Source organism: Clinocottus analis, unplaced genomic scaffold, assembly GCF_023055335.1.
Source record: "Clinocottus analis isolate CAN_PGR_092001 unplaced genomic scaffold, fCliAna1.0.p SCAF_26, whole genome shotgun sequence".
NCBI lineage: Eukaryota > Metazoa > Chordata > Actinopteri > Perciformes > Cottidae > Clinocottus > Clinocottus analis.
The window spans coordinates 3,938,185-3,955,345 of record NW_027175998.1 but is presented as its reverse complement, the minus strand read 5'-3'; the positions used below and the strand labels follow the sequence as shown (position 1 = coordinate 3,955,345).

Genomic DNA, 17,161 nt, shown 5'->3' with positions numbered 1-17,161 from the left:
TATGGATGCCGCCATCTTGTATTTTTTGCAACCAATGAACGGATGTTACCATATTTGGAAAACGGAGGAGTGGCAGCGACCTGTCAATCACAGTAAGTCTGCCCTAAACATCCCCTGCTTGGTCCACTTGGCTCGAAAGGGAGTATAATTTACTAAATAAACATCATGCTGGATTGAAAAAGACTTGAAACTAGAGATTTGGACATAAACTCATGTGTCCAATGTTTAGTGAGGGAATGAATCAAGTGAGGGTCATTTTCTATAAAAGCACCTTCACATTGGCTTCACTTTTCCGCCTGACATAAATTCAACTCATGAGACAAAAAGCCAGAAATATGCCAATAACAGCTCAAATGAACACATTTTCAACACCACTTATGTCAACTTTAAGGCAGTGAAGCAAATAGCATTATTTTTGGTTGAAGAGTTCACTGTGTTTAGAACTCAAAAGGACTTGGGGCTTGACCCTGGGCTTGCTTTTTTTGGGGACTTAACCTGGGATTCGCGAGACTAAACTTGGGATTTGATTTGTGACTTCTCAGTCTCGACACTGGAGCTTCAGACCATGAACTCAATGTTCACAATGTTTACTGAGTAATAAAGCGAGAGGGAAGTACCGGTAGGGTCATTTTCTCATAGACACTGAAACAATCTGTCGCCCCCTGCAGGTCAGGAGACAGAATGCAGGTGTTTAAGACACTTCCGCATCGGCTTCACACGGCAGAGCTGGAGTTTCTTGCCTCTTACCTCGTGACGTCATTACATTACACATGCCAAAAAGAATAATAAACTCATAAATTGCCCGACGCGTTGCAGCTGAATGTAACAGAGTGTGAGGGGAAATGTCAATCAAGCACAGTATGTTCACGCCCACTGAGTCTGGGGAAGCAGCCAAAACAGACACATTGACGACTTCGACAGCTCTGATATAAAACTATCAGTTAATTTACTGAAAAGGAAAGTTCCTCTAAATCTCATATTAAATTTTAAAAAAGTGCCTTGGGCTCTCCATGTATTGGTTTGTGTTTGCTTCCTCCTCAGTGGTTAGATTAAAGAGGGCTCCGATAAAACAAACCATCACTAACCTTCTTTTTCTATTGTGCAGTGTTAGCAATAGCTCTGCTGAAGCAACAGCACCTGATAACAGCTTGTTACATCTGAAACACTTGACCTTGAAAAGGAAACACGTTTCTATTTGAATCAGCAAACTTTAATTTTGGATTTCTTATATTCTATAACTGTTGTTCAGAAGATCCTTTGTCTCTTTTTGCCCTTTGAGCCGTCAGTCTGGTTGAACCATTGAAAACAGTACAGAAATTATTTTTTTTAAAGTCTTCAGAGATCAAGATCTATTTAAACTTTTTTTTTTACCAGCAAGAGCATGAAAGACATTTCATAACAGAGAAGTACTCTTAGCCATCCGCCCGTAACAAATCCCAATATTAATATTAACATTTGATTGGAGGTTAAAAGAAAACCTAACATTTATGCATTTATGTTCTTTTATATGCCTTTTACTATATTTGTCCTTTTTGGGGCTCCAGGTCTCATGAGTATGCATTTACATTTAAAAAAAATGGCAATATGTAACTTTTTTTCCACCATAGTAAAAAATAAAAACTTTTTATCAACTTGTATTAAACTACAACATTTGCGCTCGTGCATTTCTTTACAGATCAACTCAAACCCGTTGAACCTCTGAACTGAAACCATTCAAAAGACATTCAGAGAGGTCTTCAACCGACACCAGAAAAGAAAAGCCTCTGCATGCACGCACCGATACACTGCATTGGATATTACCCCCACGCCTCCCCTCCCCACACACACACACACAGACACACACACACACACACACCCTGTATGACCAAACCACAAGGTCAGGCCCGGTTCGTACCATGTTTCATTTTCTTCTTGGAAATATTGTGCGTCTGCTGATATTATTACGGAGCGGCGCAGTCTGAAAGTAATAAGTTTGAGATAAGATACTAAGGCTGAAACCTGTAATCCACAAATAAACAATAACCCTGGCCTTGCCTTTTAAAAAACTATAAGCCAGGGTTTATTTCTTTCTTTCTTTTCTCATGACTAACAGCTTGTGACAGGCAGATTCAGTTGCAAGAGGATTTACTGTATGTTAATGCTCGCTGTGTGTACTGTGCAGAATTACTACGCGGCGCTTATCATATATCTTATTGATTGGAGGCGTTCAATAACGAATGGGCGGACGGGAGGTAAATCGGTTCAGCCGTGCTGTATAATTCCAACATAAAGTGTCCTTCCGGCTGCTGGTTTTTCCCCGTGTGCGATTCTGACCACGGCTTCACCAGGGGAGTGCAGTGGGAGTGTTACCCAGAGTGTCTCTTTGTTATCTTAACACAATGTTATTGTGTTCCAGCGAGCGGGATCTGGAGCCAAAATAACATTTTTTTTTTTTTTTGAGGACACAGATTGTTTCGTGCCGCACACACCACGCCAAGCGCTGATGGCGTGCTGCGTTTTATGGGCTTGAAAATCAGACGAGGAAAAGTACAAGAGAGAGGGAAAACACAAGATGAGACTCTCTCGCTCTTACCTTAAGAAGCACTTCAACGCGTCAAACTGCAAAGAGAGAAAGGGGGGAGAAAAGAAAGAATGAAGAGGGGGGGAGGGGGAAGAAAAAAAAAGATTGGAATTAGATTACCATGAGGTGCAGTTGCAGAACAACTTTCCAAGACACTTGGCAGGAGAATGAGGTGAAACAAGATGTGGATTTCATCTCACAGGCAGGCCCGTTTGTGCATTTGTCTGCAGACGTCTCTCCCTCTTCGCCCCAAAAGAAGTATTATAAGTAGGCCTGTAAGCCCGCTGAATCTCTTCAGGGTTACCTTTAACCCAGCAGCTATTCTTTAATTACACGGATGCAAATTGCGAGTGTAATTCCCAAGTCTTCACCAGAAACTAATTAAAACATTCCCTGATAGAAGTGTGAAATTGAAGTGGTTGCACAAACAAAATGACCTTTTGCGCAATGCATGCAAAGCTTGGTTTTAGGGATTCATAAAAAAAAGATTAAAATAAACAAAGTCATCACCAAATTACAACCAGTCTGGGAGATATGTGTATTAAAAAAATACATGAAATGACCATTAATTTCAGTGTGTGTAGGATTTGGCGCCATCTAGCGTCGAGGTTGCAGATACAACCGACTGAAACTTCTCCAAGTGCTGACATGTGGGTGAACTACGGTGGCCTGCAGGGGAGAAAAAAAGCAAAAGACGGCGCTATCTAGAGCCAGCGTTTGGTTTGTCCTCTTTCAGGCGATGGATGATAAACTAAAGAAAACATACTCAATAATGCTTTATTCCTTTTTCTGCAAACAGGCCTCCTTAAATGCGACACAAGAGGATGCATTTAGGGATTTTTTTTGTAGATGTTTCATGTCCAGTGCAGGTGGGTTTTTAATGGCGTTCACTGGGGATGTGGACTAGATCTTGACAAGGAAGCCAAGTGAAGCAGTTTCTGCTGCACTGAATACCATTTGACGGCTTAAAAAACAAATCCTAAAAGAGGCTCTTGAATCTGCTTTTGAGGGGGCTGTTTAGGAGAAAACTTGCAGAGTTTAAATAAACAGACAAAGAAGAAAAAGAAGAGAAAAAGAAAAGAAGAAATAAAAAAACCCTCCAGAAATAGCCCCCTCGCGGATTTGCTGAATCTCTGGAACCTGAACAATGTTTACTCGTCTCCTTCTTGCTTTCTGCAGCTCGAGACTTTGTCAGACCCCAGTAGAGGCGGCGCAGGAAGTCGGGAGACGGGGTCTGGCTTGTCGGGCGCTTGTCTTCGATTGCCAGCCGATGGTCCAACTGTACTTCACACTGCTACGCTCCCCTGGCTGCCACGCATTGGACATTGCGGCCTTGGAGAAGAGACGACGCAAACACCTTTAAAGCTGCCAGGACGCTTGTCAGAAGTGCTCATCGACTTGTCGCATGCATACACACACACATACACGCACAAACACACATTTGTGATGTCCGATTAGGCGTCCAACTATTACGGTTCGCTTTCCAAAATCTGACATTCACACCCACTTCACACTGTGATTTGCCAGCTGCGTGCAGGTGAGAAAAGGAGCCAAGCGTTTGAACTCTCTCCAGCTCTCTTGTTTCATTCACACACACACACACACACGCACACACAGATACAAACACACACTTATCATGCGAACAACGGAGCGCAACACTGAGTGTCTTCCAGGAGAGACTGGACTAACGCAGTCACACTTTGGAAACGCTGCGGACTTCTTGAACTTCCACATTCCTCCTGAGCATCGTGGTGGTTGGTTTATGGCACTTTCCTGGTGACGCTTGTCGACTTCTTGCTCTTTTACGGTTTACTTTGTCTGTGCGCCCTCGACTGTGTGTGTGTGCCAATCTGTGGAGGCCGGTACCAAACGCAAAAGCTTAGTCGGGGCATGCTGTAAAGCTCACAGCTGGAACCAGTGAGCCCCCTTCACCCTGGTCTTCCCAACATGACCCGGAGCTAAGCGCTGCGCTTCCACGCTGAGCGGACGCCGCTGACCCGCCGAGCTAAACTCCCCGCGGTCAGACCGCGCGAGCCCCTCCTGTTGAGAAGCGGTCGAACATTTTTCTGGTTCATTAGGGAACTGTGACAAACGTATTTAATGGGAAACACTGGGGAAAGGAAAGGGGGGGGGAGAGAGAGCGCACTGCCATGAAGGGAAGGGGTGCGCTGGATTCACACCGACAAAAAACAAGAGCGTCATTGTGAGACGAAAAGGCGTCATTGTCATTGGAGGCTAAGATGGCAAACATACTAAAATGCCGTTAATCACGCCATATTATGACGCCCCTTCCAACTGTCCAGTTACGAAGAATGAACTGACTTGCGGGTGAAGATTGAATCATGTCTCAACGTGTCGTGGGTCGGTTGTACGGCACCTCTCGCTGTACCAAGGGACCCACAGCTAACACGTAGCTAACAAGAGCTGCAGGGCCCGGGGGCCCCTCAAGGTCATATGACGCTTTAAGTCCCAGCGGTCTTGGGTCAACTCTTTAAACGCCAAGTCGCTTGGGGGCCAGGGCTCATAACGTGAATCCTGGTCCATTGAGCTTGTTTATCACGGCTAAACAAACACGCCTGCCAGACAGCAACCGGTACACTGCCATAAGAATTCTGGGTAAAACTTCAGAATTATGTTCGAGTAGACAATAAACAGCTGTTTGGTGTCACAAGGCGTCCCCCGCACCAAGCGGTCCAATACAAAACACAGCTGCCGATACACACGTTTGCTCAACGTTGAGCCGGCAGCTCCCAGTGCTAACGGGGCTAACGGGGCTAACGGTACAAACTACAGCAAAGGCGCTCATGGTGTTAACCTGTTAGCATACGACGAATGTTGCTGTCGGTCGGGACGCCGTTGTCAGCCGTATGCGCCGTATGAGAAGTGCAGAGCGGGCGGCCGTTAGCTGGCGAGCCGCGCTAACGTGCGCTAAACAGCACGGGCTACACAGCACGCGCTACACAGCACGCGCTAAACAACACGCGCTACACAGCACGCGCTAAACAGCACCCGCGGCCGGCCCAGACGTGTCAACAAAAGCAAGGAGAAACTCAGATTATAAATCCCACAGAGGGAGAGCGACTTCCTTCTCTGCTCAGACAGACTAATAATTAAATGAATGCTCTGAATGTGGAATACAGCTCTTTAAACAAAACATTTTTTGACACCAAAGGGATAAAGCAGCGACTTTTGTCACCCGTCAAAGACAATTTGGTCTGAAGAGCAAAGATACTTTTGTAAAACTATTCAGAGGGAGATGAAAAAAAGGGGGCTGACAGAAAACAATATGTTAGAATAAGAAAGTGTTGGAAATGTTTTTTAGAAATTGACAACCAAATGAGACACACTTACACATCTGTGTCACCGCCAACTCTCACTTTGTAGCATTGATTTATTTTTTTTATTGTAGTCTTGAGAGAGTATTTTAATACGAGGTGAAGATGTTAATTTAGAATTATTGGCATGATATTGTACAATGAAATTCTCATAATGGCAGATTTGAAACACCCAGTTATCTATTATGCGTAACATGTGTTGCTTAATGGGGCGTAAAGTCTCTAATTAAACTAAGAACAGAGAATATGACACCATATCTATACGCTGCAGACACAATCTGACACCCTTGAATGCACACAGACATTTAAACCCACACACACACACTCACACAGACACACACACACACACGGCGATCAGAGTGTTTCATTAGTGAGGAGCAGATAGATTACCCTCCCGACGGAGACATTGACCAAGAGGCCATTGATCTACTGAGCTAAGCCAATCTGTGCGCGTGCATGTGCATGTGTGTGTGTATATGTGTGTGTGTGTGTGTGTGTGTGCACATTGAAAGTAGCCTACTGATGGAGTCTTTAAGCTGTGCAAGTAAGCAGCACAGTAAATCTAATCCAGTTGTGTTTAATGGAGAGAGAGAGAAACAGACAGTTGACATATTCATTAGGTCCAATTAAATCACTGCCATCACACTAACTCACTCACCGGATGAGAGAGAGAGACAATCAGTTGTATTTATGTCCTGGCAAACCACCACAAGCCCAAAAAAAGAAGGTTGATAGGACACAAATTATGCATAAAAAAAACATTCATTTCACTCGCTGAATGACAACAAGATGCTTTCTGGGATCATTTGATCTCAATCGCACCTCCTCCCCCTCTCCACCGCCAGAGTGCTGAAGTCAAAATCAATCTGACTAAAACTGGAATAACTCAATTACAGCGGCCTTATTGATGATTTAATAACGATCGCACGGTCGCAATCCTGACTTATGGTAATAGCACGGTGGCGCGGCCATATTTCCTGTAACGAGGCTCGTTGTCAACGCTGACAATCACGGGCGAAAACAAGAGGAACGCCGTTGCTGCTGACAAATCATCCGTCCGTGTGTGTGCGTGTGTGTGTGTGTGTGTGTGTGAATGCTTCCCCCCATCTTCACGTGTGGGACTTGTAATTAGCTCTCTAGCTTGTTCTCTTACATTGGATGTGAAGGTAATTGGGGCTTTTGGACACTCACTCTCAATCTCTGTCAGCGTGAGTGTGTGTGTGTGTGTGTGTGTGTGTGTGTGTGTGTGTATTCTGGAGGACGGCCAAGCCATTACTGTGTGCTCAGCCTGCGCTAAAGCAGCTTGTGATTCATTAGTAATGAGACCATTTGCAAACTAAATGAGTGTTTGAGTGGCCGAACGGCGACGCGTGTGATGATTGTGTCCACTTTACTCGGCTCGCCGTCGCTCTGCTGTTTTGCAAGTAAAGCATGTAACACACACACACACACACACACACACACACACACACATAAAGACTCATGTTGCAAACGTAAAGCATGTGCTTGTTCAGCCAGCACCAGAAGCCCATGTGGACATAATTCGAAGTCAGTCAGTTGTGTCATTAATTACTGCTTTACACCTGCTCCTCTCCGCTAATTAAACATGCCGACACACACACACGCGTGCACACACACACACACACACACACACACACACACACACACACACACACACACACATACTCTCTTCGAATGTTTCAACGCAGAGGCGCATGTTCGCTCGCACTCTGAGGCCCCGCACGCAAACTTCCAGACAAGTTTTTTTTTTTTTTTTTTACACCGACGAGTCAAAAATACATTCTCATTTTCACTCTGGGCGAAGGTGCGATGGCACAGCTAAACACACAGCATGTTTTTTTGTTCAAAGGTGGGTGGGGAGGGGTTCTCTCTCTCTCTCTCTCTCTCTCTCTCTCTGTCTCTCTCTCTCTACCTCCCTCTCTCAGTCTCACATACAAACACATCTTTGGCACACCTTCTCTCCTTTCTCACTCCGTCATTCGCGCTCTTCCCTTCCTGCGTTCAGCTCGCACTGTCTCTCGGTACACAAACACACATACACAAACACACACACTTTCTACCGGTCTTTAAACTCTCTCTCCCGCTCTGTCTCAGTGTAAGTGCGTGAGACAGTGTGTGTGTGTGTGTGTGTGTGTGTGTGTCTCCTTCCAGCCCTGTTTTCTCAACAAAGGCCACAGCTGCTGCTGGTTCGCTGAATAAAAGATGACAGAGACGTAATATCAGGAGATTACCAGCTAACGAAACAACGATTTTGTCCAATTTAAAAAGCCACGCCGGTTGCATCACAAGCACTTTGCGCGTCAAACTCTGATATGATAACATTCACAAATGAAAAGCGTTCTCATCTGCACAGAGAGACTCCCTCACTCTCTCCTTTTGTTCTCTCACTCCAAATCTCCCTCTCTCTGTGCACACATTTGCTCTGGATCCCTTAGCCTCCCTCTATCTCACACACGTGCACACACACACACACACACACACACACGCACGCACACACAGAGCACGTAGAGCATATGGCTATTCCTCCCCTCTTTGAAGGGTTGCTTTGAAGCTATGGCACCCGTATCGATTGGCGCTCAGATGAGCTCGCTTCGCCAGAGCCCTGCGATTATCTGTCGCTTTATTTCAAACGGAGCGCAGGAGAGGGGGGCTTATGCGCGCCCATCACTCACTCACACTCTCACAGTCGGCCGGTGCGCTGGTACGGCGCGCAAGGGGGTTTGGAGGGGTGGAGGGGATTGGGTGGGGTGGTGGAGGTTTGCGTGGACGCAAACGGGGGATAACGAGACGAGCTTACGCGCCGAAATCCCCGATACTTAAGGCGAGCCGCGCCTCAGGACTGACAAGTGAGAGCGGCGAGCGCTGAGAGAGCGAGGACGCGGCGGGAGAAGTAGACTATTAAGTCGGGCCAAATGATGAAACTTATGAGAAAATTTCCCCTGTACCCCCTCCTCCCCAAGCTCTGAAGAAGAAGAAGAAAGATCTGTTCAACCACGGGCATAATGAAAATAACTTTTTAAACTAGTATGTGTGTGTGTAAAAAGTTGAGGTCAAGGGTCAAGGTTAACAGCTGTTTGGCAACTTCTTGCACTTCCAAAAACAACAAAAGAAACACCTCAGAACTCAATAAACAAGGCCCGGCCATTCTGGTGTGCTTCTTGCAGACTGCAGCAGGGATTATTCAAAGCGGGAACTTCTTCTTAATGCCCACAGGAGCTGGGAAGAGAGTGAGCCGGGGTGGCATGAAATGTTAATGGTCTGCCCAGAGCAGCAGAACTTCATAAAAGACCTGATTTAGAAACTAGTTGCTTTCAGGGAAGAATGAGCGTTGCCAGCTATGGCACATAGAGCTGGAAGCACGCACACACACATGCACACACACACGCACACGCACACACATGTAACGTACCTCTCACGGAGGGATTATAACTTGGGGCTACACCACCAAGTTGTTATGAAGAAGAATTCTGAGTGCGCTCAAGAGCGTCACGCCTGAAAACAGCCGTAAACACACAAAAAAAAGATGGAACACAGTTGAATAAATAGAAATTAAAAACACTGGCAGGCTTCTCCGATCCTGATCATTATTCCATGTGTCAGTAACGCTAACGACTTATTGAACCGAGAATAGATATAATCATCAGGTGGGGAATCAAGAAGATATGTTGGTGATACTCCAGAGAGGGCAACACCCTCGGAGGGACTTAATGAGGCCCCCCACACACACACACACACACACACACACACACACCAGACGCAACCGCGCGCGCGCACAAACGCGGGAGCAATTGTGCCATTAATTGTTGGGAGCGATGTTGACGCGCATGCTGGTTTATTCATGATGCCGAGGCGGGGGCGATGGCGACGCTGACATTTAGTCCGTGTTCAAAGCTGTCTGTGTGGGCCTGTGATCACCAGCAAATCACTTGAACCGCCACTGAGCCCTTTTTCCCCGAGGCCGGAGCAGCGGCCATCACCTCAGGGGGAAAAGGTCGGGTTTTAAAAAGAGATGTTGGGAAATGGTAGTATAGTTCCAGCGGTGTTACAAAATATATATATAGAACAAAAGTAGTTTGGCAGTTTACTGTTGTACTCATAAAACTGGGCCTCGCTAGAGACAGATTAACGAGAGGCTACGGATCCGCTTGCAGCTCCATCACAGACTGAATGTAAGAAGTGGACGTAGGCACTCTGGTGTCCACCAAGTTCGTCCTCTTGTTTTTGTTTGTTTTTTAACCAAAAGTCACAAAAGAGGGTGGAGCTAAGTACAACCAAAGATATTTTTTTAAGTGACCTGTCTTAGACAAAGAAGTTCCTCAGACAAAAACACGGAGAAGTCCCAGACCGGTCAACCTGCTTTATGGACTCTTGTCGTAAAAATATACGTAGAGGTAAACGTTTTAGAAAGCGACATCGACCTGTCAATCACAGTGATCCCACCCGTAAGTGTACTCCTCTTTATGGTCTGTCTAACTCTAAATGGACCACGATTTACTAAATGAACATCATGCTGTATTGAAGAAGACTTAAAACGATGAAAGACCATAAAAAACATTCATGTTTACGATGTTCACTGAGGGAATAAATGAAGAGATAAGTAAACTCATGGTCTCATAGACTAATAGACAATATATTAGACTAACGAGATATATATCTTCAATCGGACTTCCTTTTGCAACAAGAGGAAGGCTGGCCATGAGAAATAAAACCTGTTTAAGGCTCTATGAGGCATGGATACACAAAGGCAGCGGACATCTTGGAGATGTTGAAACAATTTGCTGTATAACTGGAAACTTTCTGAAAGTGATGGCTAGGGAACAGCCAGATAATCAGCTAATTCAGAGGGATTCCTCCTCTGGGGAACCTGAATGTCAGTACAAAACGTCATGGCAATCTTTGGAATATTCGTACAGAAATTAACCAATGACGCGTCGGCATTCCTAGAGCCACGACGCTGCTGTGGTCCAAAAGAAAAAGAAGCAAACCCCAAATGGGATTACGGTGACCTCCGAAATTCTAAATCCGTTAATCATTCGAGTCAAGAAGGTCACTGAAGGCTTCCTGAGATACCGCGTTCACACGAATGGGACGGACAGCGTGGTAACAGTGATCTTGACCTTTTTGACCACCAACATTTAATCAGGTCATCCTCGAGTCCAGGTGGCTATTCGGGGCCAAATTTGAAGGAATTCCCTCCAGGCGTTGCTGGAATATCGCCAGTACGAGAAGTGGACCGGACGGAACACATAATGCCTGAGGCATAATAACACTGAATCCTACATTCCCCATGATGCAACTAATAGCATATTTTCATGAGACATTTCTGGTAAACGCCCAATCAGACATGACGTGCAGTAGGATGACATCATCGGGGGAAATTTGGCTGATTTGCCGAAGTTCTCCAGAGGACATTTACAGGTAAAATCTATGCAATTTCCCTTTAAATTTAGACTGAAATCACATTTAGTTATCTCTTTTCATAGTCAAAACAAGACCCAATGAAGTTGATTTTTGTCAACCGGTATGTTAACTTAATGATTGTGTGGTGTGTATCATTTGTAGCACTGTCAAAAAGCAGGATGTGACTGGTTATTGAGCAAAGCACCTGTTCGGTGATATCGAGCTCATGGTGTGTGTGTGTGTGTGTGCAAGAGGAAAGGTGGTGTAGAGAGGTTGAGAGGGGGATTTCTGGGTGAGTAAGTTTATTAGTTCATGTGGGAGGTTTATGTGCATAAGTGCACCTATGAGAGCCTGAAGTAAATGAAAATGAGTGTGTGTATGTGTGAGAGGAAGTGAGAGAGAGAGTGCATATGCGTGCACGTGTGAAGTGTGTGTATGTGTGCATATCTGCACACTCTTTGGGTCGGTATCCAACCATTGCAATCAGCGGCAATCCTGACTCAGCATCAATAATGACCCCATTAGTCACAAACCCCCTACTGGTGCACACACACACACACAATTAAACACACATACGCACACACACAAACGCACACACACCCATACCACTGCCAGATGGACACTTCTTCTCATTAGCGTGAATGTTTGAGAGCATGTGATATTTTTAAAGCAAGACATGAAAGCTACACAGAATCAACATGTAATGCGAGAACACACCACATCTTCTGGGCGATTGGGCGAATATCATATATATATATATATATATATATATATATATATATATATATATATATATATATATATATATATATATATATATATATTGTGATTTCAAAACTTTTTTGAAATTTGGCAAGTCCAAGAAGAAAAAGCAAAAAAATCAGCGCTTATTCACCTTCAAAATAAACCTAACCATTTAAAAAATGAAAAACTCATGAATATAAACGCTGGTGTTTATTATTGCTCTTTTTAAATCCAAGCAGTTTATGCGGAAATTCCATCTCTCGTTAAATATGCACCAATTTGCCCTTTGGTTTGATCGTGTCTTTCGATAGATGTTAATTATATGCATGCTTAAAAGAAGGTTTTCACTTGACTTTCAAACTGTATGAAAGACATATAGAAAAAAAAGAAAAAAACAATAACATATGTTCCCTAGAGTATATCTGCAAGGACGCGGAGAATGATATTAAAAAATCCAAGCCATTATCCAGTTTCGTGCTTGTATGCTCTTGCGCTGCGTGTAGTGTTTGTATTATGACGGCGTATTATAGGTTAAAAAATAGAGCCAGAAGAGGAGGATAATAACCCAAGAAAAAATACACAAAATGTCTGTGATTGAAGTGGCAACTTTGTGAGCGAAAACAAGGTGGATATTCTTTGAGATTTGGTACATTTATAAGAATTCATGAATTTCTGTCCAATGTCTGTGTGAAAAACAAGCAGTTTTGCTGAGAAACAGTGTCAAAACAGCAGAAACAAAAACGTCCGGGTACAGAGAACTGTATTGGTCTCTAGAACTAATGTCCACCTGGATGACAGCCGTACAGAGGGTGCATTTATTTAATGAAACCACACATTTTAAAGTAATATTCCTGTGACGGGTGGTTGTAGTTCCAGGTTGCTAGCAGCTCGCTGTCTGCTCTGCAGCTGTCTGCTCTGCCCGATCTGCTGCTATCTGTCTGCTCTGCTGCTAGCTGCCTGCTAGCTGTCTGCTCTGCTGCTATCTGCTCTGCCCGATCTGCTGCTATCTGTCTGCTCTGCTGCTAGCTGCCTGCTCTGCTGCTATCTGTCCGCTCTGCTGCTAGCTGCCTGCTCTGCTGCTAGCTGTCTGCTCTGCTGCTAGCTGCCTGCTCTGCTGCTATCTGTCCGCTCTGCTGCTATCTGTCTGCTCTGCTGCTAGCTGCCTGCTCTGCTGCTATCTGTCCGCTCTGCTGCTAGCTGCCTGCTCTGCTGCTAGCTGTCTGCTCTGCTGCTAGCTGCCTGCTCTGCTGCTAGCTGTCTGCTCTGCTGCTATCTGTCTGCTCTCCTGCTATCTGTCTACTCTCCTGCTAGCTGCCTGCTAGCTGTATGCTCTGCTGCTAGCTGTCTGCTAGCTGTCTGCTCTGCTGCTAGCTGTCTGCTAGCTGTATGCTCTGCTGCTAGCTGTATGGTAGAACTTAGAAAATAAAAAAAAATTGTAGAACATGAACATGAATACAAGTGCATTTTTAACAGTGCAATGCTAATACTGCTATTTTTCGGATGGACACACACACACACACACACACACACAGATACACACAGACACACACACAGTGTTTCAGCATGGAGTGTGAGTAACAGTGAGAAGTCAGGACACACTGCAGAGGACATTGTTATCGTCCGTCTATCGAAGGACATCACTATGTGTGTGTGTGTGTGTGTGTGTGTGTGTGTGTGTGTGTGTGAGATGGAGTATTTTTGTGTATGCAATTGTATGCGTGTCAATACATGTTTTATATGATTGTATTGTGTGTATGGAGAGAGAGACAGTTGGATTAAAAAAAATGAGAGCTTCAGTTAAAAAAGATGACATCGCTGACAGTGTGAAGGTCAAAAGGTCATATGTCAAAGGTTAAGGTCCAGTCAGCAAGAGTGGACTCCACAGGGGACCTCACCTCGGCTACACCCCTCCATGCTCGTCTGTGTGTGTGCGTCTGCTGTTTGCGTGCATGTTGACACAAAAGAGACACCGCACATATGCACAACAGCGATTCCTATCATATAAGGGCATGTGTGTGTGTGTGTGTGTGTGTGGTGTCACAAAGCCGGTGTGCGCGTGACCCCTCCCCCCCCCCACCGTGCCCCACATCCTGACAGGAAGAGCCAGTGGGCTAAGAGAGGAGCGCCGGACCCCGAGGTGTCAATCAGAGATCTGTGATTGACAGACGAGTCAGCTCGCGCCGCTCTCACACTCACCCACACACTCTCCCTCCCAGGACTGCACTCTGTCACTCTCTCAGGCTGGCTGTCTCTCACTCCCCTCTTCCTGTGTCTCTGTTTCCTCTCTGTCTCTGTACTCACCCCCCCCCCCCCTCTTCCTTCCCACCATCCTTTCTTTCCTTTTCTTTTTTCCCCGTGTCCGTCTCACGGCCCGTGTCTGTACATCCACATGCTGTTTGCAGTTTGTCAAATTTTCCCAGAACCCCCGTCACTCTCTCGACAACTCTGTCTGTCTCCCTTAGCCCGTCTCTCCTCTTTTTCTCTGACAGATGGGTGCCTCAAACCATCTCCTTTTTTTCCTGCTCTCTCTCTCTCTCTATCTCTTTTTCTCTGATCACACCTTTGGTTTTCTGTTCATTCTTCTTCTCCTCGTCGCATAATGCAGCCATTCATGCACTCTCACACGTCTGCCATGTTCTCGCGTTGAGCGTCGCTGTGTGCGCAAAGGTAAGTTGAAGAGCTTTTGTTTTGTGTTCGACTGTCCTTGGGAGAACAAATAAAGAGTTAAACAGAGTATGTTTTGAGTATTATAAGGGACACAATGCAATGAAAACAGGTTCGTTATATGGGTCACAAGTCCAGACGCAAATCAACATTCGATGTGCGAGGCCATCTGGATTCTGCACCATATTCTGATGAATGGGCCGGACGTATTGTGAGTAATGTGCATCGTGTTGCAGTCAAATACATGGTATTATAACGCAAACATTTGTATTGAATTGAAAGCAACACACTAAATACTGTGACACTCAACTGTTTAAACGGCAAAGAAAACAATGACAGTTTGAAGACTGAATATGAATCAACTGGGACTAAAATGATTTGAACTGCAACCAAAAACTGTGGAAGTTACCTATAACCTGACAGGAAGCAGAACTATTGTCCTTGGAGATAGCTCCATATCATTTTCGGGGTAATACTCATAGGCTCAGTTGATGGTATCAACATCTGCAACGTCTTCTGCCCCAAAACGCAGCCTTGTTTCTTCTCCACCATTCGAGTGAAACAGTGTTAATCTAAGCAGCAGCGTTCTGAACACGAGCCATGTTTTTACGACACGAGGTGTCCAGATTGTGCCGACGCTGCTGCCAGCATCGCGGTCACTGACAGACCGACACGGTGTGAATCTGACCACCGGTCACGCGGCGCGCGGTGTAACCCATTCATCCTTTAACACCAACATCACAAGTTGTCTGTGTGTTTCCTGCAGATCGGCGATCGCTGAGTTGCGGTTAAAGCTCCCGTGCTACGTAGCAACGCGCTAACCCTTCTGTTTACCTCGGAAGCGCGGGAGACGGAGGAGCGCGGGGGTTTCTGCTGACACGAGAACCTCGCAGAGTTGTAAAACCCGTCCTCAGGAGGAGCACCGAATGATAAGACTTCCTGGTTTTCATCCTCTCACCAGTACCTGTGGCCTCGCCGCCCACACCGTGTGCGCGGCCCCCCTCCTTGTGTTGTTTTGATGCAGGGCTATTTTGGGCCTTACAGGATGTGGAGCAGTGGCACTTTATGAGCAATTTCGTGATAACACAGCCGGTGCAGATTCTCAACTGCACGGGCAGAGCCAGCTGAAATCTGGATCGCGTTATGTTTCACTGAATGTGCAAACGAACAGATGATATTCTGACGATGTTATGGATTCCATAAGTTGTCGGCGCGTTTGTGTTTTCTGGAAGCGTTTTCATTTTCCGTAGTTCATTAGCTCCGTCGGCGTGGATGATGGTTTGATCAAATGGACCGAACCCCATTCATGATTCGGTGCACTAATAATGTGAGAATTCCAGAAAAACAGCGATGATTGGCGGAGCGCTGCGCCGCCGCGGCAATCAGCCCAGTGCGCTTGTTTCCTCTCGGGAGCCATTTAAGGGTACGGGCGGTCTTTAAGAGGGTTAAACACGGTCCCGGCGACCCTTCGGCCACAACTCCAACCCCACCTCGCCCCTCAAAGGCCCGCACCGTGTTCACCGTCGAGTGTCGGCTCTCAGCGGCGGTGTGAAATCGACGAAATCTCGCTATTCGCCGAGAAGCGCAAATTGGTTTCTTGTCAGCGTGAACGCGGGTTTCACCTGGAGCCGACAGCACGGGTTCGTTTGTTTGGGTCGGTAACCGTGCGAGCTTGTGAGTGTGTTTGTGTCTTGGTGTGTAAAAAGGGTCAGAAGAGAGTGGGGAACCTCGGTAATATCACAGCGCGGGGCAATTCTGCCAAACTACATTCGGAGAGGGGTTCAAAAAAAAAAAAACACGCACAGTGTAGCCTCTCTTTCCATTCTTCTCTCTGTTCACTGTTTTTCTTTTCCTCCGGCTCATTCGTCGGCCTCCTCCCCCTCCGGTGCAATCTTCTCATTCTCACCCCTTTTCTTTACCCTCGTCCTCCGCTTCCATTTACCGCGTACTCCTCCCATCTTCCATCCCTCTCTCTCTCTGTCCCTCCACCTTCCATCGCTTCCCTTTTCGTCTCTTTCGACACCTGACAGAGGCAGGGTCCAGCAGTAAATCTGCTAAAGCACAAGTCATCTACCATCGTTCACGCCGCAAAGCTGGTGAGACAGCAGAGAGAGAGAAAGAGGGAGAGAGAGAGAAGGAAAGAGGGAGTGAAGAAAGAATGGGGGACGGGTTTGTGGGGGGACGGGACGCTGAGTGCTAAGTGTGTCGAAGGGGGGAGGGCAGGCGAGAGGGGAGGGAGACAAAAAAGATACGAGATAGCGAAAAGACAAACAGACAGGAAATGGCCCGAGACGCGTGGCGGTGGCGAGGGGTGAAAACAGACACTGACGGAGGTGCTGAAGGAGTGATGGACGGGGGAGAGACGACGAGGGGAGGGAGGTAAAGATGCAAGCTTTCACATAACTCAGACAGTAGACGGTATTCTAGTCGTACATAC

The 17,161-nt window shown here is 46.0% G+C and overlaps 1 protein-coding gene across 24 annotated transcripts in view; it reads right to left on the bottom strand.

Moving 5' to 3' along the window:
• The window catches only part of ptprdb (protein tyrosine phosphatase receptor type Db), a 157,946-nt gene that overhangs the window by 128,534 nt on the left and 12,251 nt on the right, over nt 1–17,161 (bottom strand). For all 24 annotated transcript variants that reach the window (XM_068591835.1, XM_068591840.1, XM_068591843.1 and 21 more), the window contains exon 3: nt 2,573–2,598. The gene's annotated coding sequence lies outside the window, so the exon portion shown is untranslated. The remainder of the gene's footprint in view (nt 1–2,572; nt 2,599–17,161) is intronic.